The sequence below is a fragment of the Castanea sativa genome, chromosome 9 (genome assembly GCF_040712315.1).
Source record: "Castanea sativa cultivar Marrone di Chiusa Pesio chromosome 9, ASM4071231v1".
Taxonomy (NCBI): domain Eukaryota; kingdom Viridiplantae; phylum Streptophyta; class Magnoliopsida; order Fagales; family Fagaceae; genus Castanea; species Castanea sativa.
Window position 1 is genome coordinate 30,487,684 of NC_134021.1, and position 7,013 is coordinate 30,494,696.

The window sequence follows — 7,013 nt, forward strand, 5'->3', positions numbered from 1 at the left end:
AGAAAAAAAAAAAGCGTTTGTACAACTTTTGATCCTTGGACAACCAAAACCAAAGAGCCTTCCTTCATACCTTGTCAGCCTCAGATTTCTCTTTAGGTAAGACATTCTCTTTAAGATACAGCACCACAGGGTCCATCCAGCTGGGTCCCACTTTGATCTGATGAACTCGGACTACATTTACATTTATCTTAGTAGGCATGTACAAGTCTTCCACTAGAATAACCCGAGGTAAACTTTGTGCCGAGGACGTTGCCAAGGTGGCTAGAGAGTCGGCATGTGTGTTCCTGTTTCTGGAAATTAGCACCAAAGTGAAAGATTCAAAATTTGATTACAATTCTCTAACCTGGCTTAAATACTCCTACATTCTTGAGTCTCTGGCCTCTAGTTCCCCTTCCACCTGGCCTACAATTAACCTTGAATCTGAGAACATCTCCTCATTCTTGCCTCCCATTTTCCGAACCATACTTATCCCTATTAGCAAAGCTTCATAATCAGCTTCATTATTCTTGGCTAAAAAGCCCATTCTCAAAGACTTTTCGATGATGATCTTATCTAGAGATATTTTGACCAGCCCCACTCTAGATCTTCGTTGATTTTCTGCACCATCCATGTACACCTTCCATGACAAAGACTCCTTCAGGGAGATCGTGCCAACTGATTTTTCATCCATGTCCGACTTCTTTGTATGTTCTTCTAATGAGGGTTCAGCAAAATCGGCCACCAAATCAGCAAGAACCTAACCCTTCACAGAGGTTTGTGGCATGTACTTTATATCAAAAGCCCCCAAGATTGTTCCCCACTTGGCAGTCCTTCCCATATAATCAGCGCTCTTAAGCAGAGACCTGAGCGGGAGTTGGGTTAAAACCACAACTGTGTGAGACTAGAAGTAATGGGGAAGCTTCCGCGTGGCATGCACCACGGCCAGAATGGCTTTTTCTAGCGGTAAGTAACGAATCTCAACTTCGTGTAACGATTTACTTACATAATAAACCGATCTCTAAACACCGTTGTCGACCTTTATTAGCACCAGGTTGACAGCATGGGAAACCACAGTGACATAAGCAAATAGTACCTCATCCACTTTTGGCATAGACATAATAGGTGGCCGAGAAAGATACTCCTTGAGCTGTTGAAAAGCCAAAGCACATTCCTGAGTCCATTCAAATCCTTTCCATTTATTTAGTAGCAGAAAGAAAGGCCTACACCTATTCGCGGATCGAGAAATAAATCAATTTAAGGCAGTCATCATTCCTATCAACCTCTAAACCTCTTTAGGATTACGAGGTGGCTGCAAATTTTTAATAGCATTAACCTGATCAGGATTAACTTCGATTCCACAATTTGTGACCATAAAGCCCAGAAATTTACCAGATCCCACGCCAAAAGAGCACTTGGAAGTATTCAAGCGCAACTTATATTTCCTTAGCGTTTCAAAGACGTTTTCAAGATTCTCAACATGCTCGGACACCTTTTTACTCTTCACCACCATATCATCCACGTAAACTTCAATACTCTTCCTCAACTACAAATCAAACATTCTAGTCATCATCCTTTGGTAGGTGGTCCCCACATTTTTCAAACCAAAGGGCATTACTTTATAGTGATAATTTTCAATAGGAGTGACAAAGGCTGTTTTTTTTTTTTTTTTTATCATCCAAAGCCAAAGGTATTTGGTGATAGCCTTGAAAAGTATCTAAGAAACTCATCCGAGGATGCCTAGCTATGGAATCCACCAATTGATCAATGCGAGGCATGGGGAAAGGATCCTTAGGACAGGCTTTATTCAAGTCAGTAAAGTCTACACAGACTCGCCATTTGCCATTCTTCTTCTTAACTACCATAGTATTGGCTAACCAATTAGGATAAAATACCTTTTTGATAGCTTCTGCTTTTTTGAGCTTAATTACCTATTCTTTGACAGCATCAGAATGCTCTTTAGATGATCGCCGAGGTGGCTGCTTCCTTGGTACCACAGTGGGGTTGACATTTAAATGATGACAGATGAAGCTTGGGTCGACCCCCGGGGCCTCGTAAGCATCCCAAGCAAAGATATCAAGGTTTCCCTTAAGGAACCTCACCAATTCCTTCTTCTCTTGAGGAGGCAGCTGGACGCCTATCTGAAAATACTTTTCTTTATCATCACCTATAGCAACTTGCTCTAAGACTTCACACCTTGTTTCCACCGATAGGTCCTTTGATAACCTCGGCTCCCTTAATTGCTACAAATCATGATCATCTGATGCCAATGACCCAACGCCAGACTGATGTCTAACTGCAGACACCATACATTGCCTCACCGTAGATTGGCTTCTGATCAACTCTTTTACTTGGTCCCTGGATGGATATTTCACCTTCAAATGCAAAGTGGAAGGGAAGGCCCCCATGGCATGAAGCCAAGGTCTCGCCATAATGGCCGTGTATGGAGAATATGCATCCACCACTATGAAGTTGACCTCCACAACTTTTAACCCTATCTGCATCGACAACTTGACCTGTCCCATCGGTATAACCATCTTTCCATCAAAACGTACTAGAGGTGAGTCATAACTAGTCAAGTCTCTTGGTTTTGATCCTAAACCTCTATACAAGTTAAGATACATAATTTCTGCCCCATTACCCTGATCCACCAAAACACGTCTCACATCATACCCCTCAATCCTAAGTGTGACCACCAGAGCATCATCATATGGTTGTATAGTTCCAATTTCATCTTTCTCCGAGAAACTTAGTTCCAAATGTAGTGCAACTTTTGCTCTCTTCAACCCATGATTAGAGTTCTCGGATAGTGGTCGAGCCACAGTCATTACCTGGAAGGGGTACAAATCCGTCTTTCCAAGGGTTGCAAAGATGACATTAATGGTGCCCAATGGAGGCCTCGAAGAGTTGTTCCCTTGAGTACCTGCACTGGCACGACCTACATGCCCATTAAGCCTATATAGGAACTGTTGTAACTTCCCCTCTTTAACCAATTGCTCCAAATGATACAACAGATTTTTGCAGTTCTTAGTGGTATGTCCACGCTTCTGATAGTACTGACAATGAAGGTTCTAATTGCGTCTTGCGGGGTCTTCATTCATCTTGTTAGGCCATTTGAAGTATGGTTCGTGCTTGATTTTCTCCAGACTCTGATGGGCTGGCTCTCAGAATACCGTGTTTACAACCTGTGGCACAATATTAGCCCCAATCTGCCTGCTGAAGTCTCGCCGAGGACGATTGTCATTGTATTTGTTTGACCTAAAGTCCCTCCTGTCTTGAGAGATCACCTTCGCCTTTCCTTTACCTAACTGTTGGTCCTCCTCTACTTGCTTATATTTATCAATTCAGTCCATAAGCTAGCGCACACTTTTAACTAGTTTCCCAATTAATGACTTCCTCAAATCATGCTTGGCGGGTAAGCCGACCTTGAAAGTTCTAATGGCCACATCATCTGTAATACCCCACATAATTTTTTTTATTTTAGAGTTTTCTTTAAAATATAATTGTTGGGCTATAGGCTTTCTTTTAATTGTTATTGCAGCCCACTACCCACTAAGCCCACATCTTATAATACAAGCTACAGAATAGAGGAAGAGATAGTCAGGGTTTTATCTAAGAGGCTAAGAGGCTAAGAGGTGTTTTCCTTGGAGTTAGTACACGTACAATTGAAGAGACAATCAGATTGTTCAAGGTAAGATTTCTCTCAATTAGAAACAAGAAAAAATTAGAATTTTATTAGGTTATTTAGAAATTTGATTTTGATCCTAAAATTTATATTCTAACGTTTAGATTTTCCGTTGGATTAGATATTAGATTTGAGCCAGTGGGATTTCACGAATCAATTTTTTTTGTTTAAGTCTTCCATTGGATCTGTACATATAATCCTAGATTGAAGTCAAACAATTCGGCCCTCCTTCTTTCATTGAATTGGTATATATATATATATATATATATTTATATAATGGTTAAAGAAGGTTAAAGGAGAAGTCAAAGAAGGGGGCTACGTTGGATTTGTGTATATATATATAAAGGTTAAAGAAGAAGTCAAAGAAAGTGGCTATTGTTCTTCTTGAATTTGTGTATATATATATATATATATATATATATATATATATATATATATATATATATTGGTTTAAGAATAAGAGTAAGAAGGTGTCTCTTGATATTTAGTTTGATATATATATATATATATATATATATATATATATATATATATATATATATATATATATACATATTAGGATATTAGGATAGTTGTAAAGTTTTCTATGGTAGATATATATATAATATGGCTTGGTTGGGGTTATGTATATTAACTTAAACTCTAAAACTTTAGATGCTGCCTCTGGGTTCTGATAAATTACTTTGCATTAGTGCTATCATTAGTTCAACAAAGTATTTTACTAGTGAGTCAATTTTTATAGTTTAGTAAAATTTATATTTTGTAGAGGATATTGAGTAATTTTCGTAATTGATTATATGTCCGATTTAAGAGTGTCTTGAGGCTCTTTGGAGATTATTTTGGCTGGACTTTCAGAGTGATTTGAGTGCGGTAAGTAATTATGCATAATATGCACAAGTTTTGTTCTTTAGGTTCTTAGAAGTTAAAGATTTTCAAAGTTATATTTTTAAGCTTACATTTTTTTTTAAAGTTTATCAAAAAGCATTTTTTTACACTATTGAAAGAGAAATTTTAATTGGCTTTTAAATAATGTTTTAAAAGAAATTTCAAATTTTAAATAATGATTTAAATGTCCAAAACCCATTTAAAAGAAGATTTTTAACTAAACTATTTTATGAAAATAATTGAGTTTCAAAGTAAGTTTTCTAAAAAGATTTTTGTTCTTTAAATTGTTTCAAACCAACGATTTCGAAATCATATTCTTGTTTTTCAAATGGTATTTAAGACGTTCCTTTTAGCAAACTGGATTTTCAAACTTATTCAAGAATTGTAAAAACATTTATATAAACTCTTCAGTTCCTATTCGTTCCCTAAGAGAGTCAAGCATCTTTTGATTTATGTTTCAATTTGATATTGTGATATTTAATATATCTTTATTGTTGGAACAATTGTTAATATTGAGAAAATTATTATATGTTGTATAAACTTTATTGTTTGAGATATGTGACTCAAAATGAGTGTTTTTAGAATTGATCAGATATATATGTGTAAATCCGCTCACAGGATTGTATGTGAGAATATGTGTTGATCCCTCACCAGCAGGGGTTAGATGTTGGTATCCGCTCACAGGATTGTATGTGAGAATATGTGATGTGTATATGTGACACTGTGCTCTGATCAATTATTTGTATGTGTTTCCAAAAGACTTTAAGATATGATTATATGTGTATGAAGTGATTCTTTACATGTTTTGAAAACTATATTGGATATTTTGAGTGAAATTGTGAAATCAAACTCGTGCTTTGTTTGACTCTATTCCGTTGTGTATTCTGTATAATTACTTACTAGATGTGTGGCTCACCCCATCAATTAATATTTTCAAATTAAAGTATAGTTGGGAATTAGAACCTTTGGACCGCTTGTGAGGTGTAAGGTAGAGCGTGGAAGTTGTAGGCGGCTTCAGTGTTACTTGAAGACTCATTAAATTTTAGTTAGCTTTGTTTTGTAGTTCACATTTTATATAGTGGAGTTTATTTTCAATTTGTGGAGTTTTGAAAAGATTAATAGTTATTTTTATTTTTATTTTCCGCTTAGACTTCACAATATTTTGGAGATTATTATAAATTGTGGATTTTGTTTATTATAAGAGGTTTATCAGAAGCATTGTTTATTTGAAGTTTTATTGAATTAAGTTTAAATAGATTATGTTTATTGAGCTAAGTAAGGTTAGCAAGATAATCAGGTATCTAAATTCATGTTTCATGGATTTGGGTCCTGACATCATCAATGTCCTCATCTATCTCATTGAACATCTCTCAATATCTATCTATGTAAGTTTTTAAAGTTTCACCCTCTCGCATCGCCATGGACAACAAAGAATCCAGAGGCCGAAGGACTCTACTACATGTAATGAAGCGAGACCCAAATGCTTGAATGAGTTCCTTAAAGGAATTTATGGACGCTGATCCCAGTTCATCAAACCACCTCATCGCAACAGGCCCTAAGTTGAATGGGAAAACCTTGCACATCAATGTTTCATTTTTGGAGTGCACAGCCATCCTTTAGTTGAAATGGCTTACATGTTCCACAGGGTCAGTTTGACCATTATACATGGTGAACGTTGGATGAGTGAAACACCGAGGAAGCTTTCCCCCTTCAACTTTACATGTGAAGGGAGACTTAGAAATTTGATTCAGTGCCCTACCCATAGCATCATTTCCTAAACCCCTGGTGGATGAACTCCTATTTCTACAATTACAGTGGCCGTCATCTTCATATGAGTAAGACTCACTAGTGGGAGTTCTCGACCTTCGCTTGTAGCTATCCCCCTCATTCTCATTCTCACCAGAAGAAGAGTCAGAGATGGATTGAATCCGCCTCCGTCGTTCGCGACATAACTTTCTTTTTACACTGTCAATTTCCACCTGCATGGCTTTGGCCCTCTCTTCATGGGAGATTCTGCTTCCACCTTGTGACTAACTCTTGCTCGTATGGGTAGTATGTACACTTTCCTCCCGATCTCCACCTTGTTTAATAGTGTGAACATCATCCTGACGCTGAGACCCCCTACTCTCTACTCAGTGTGGACCTGAATTTGCCATGAACAGACTTTAGACTCCCTGAAAATCCAGAATTTCCTACAGACGACGCCAATTGTAAGGTCACAATTTGATGCCCAGGCCCAACAAAAAGGAGGATGTCGGCCCAAAGAGCCTGATACAATGAATTTGTAGAGTGTATGCTAGAAATCTTGATTTTAGTAAGTTTGAATGGTCATGGCAATGACCCAACACCACAAAACCGTATAAATGAATAAGTTTGTAAGATGAAATCTATCCTCAGACTCAAGCCGAGAATCAAATGTTTATGTTTCTTCTTACTTTAAAGATTTTTTACAAATATCTCTTTTCCT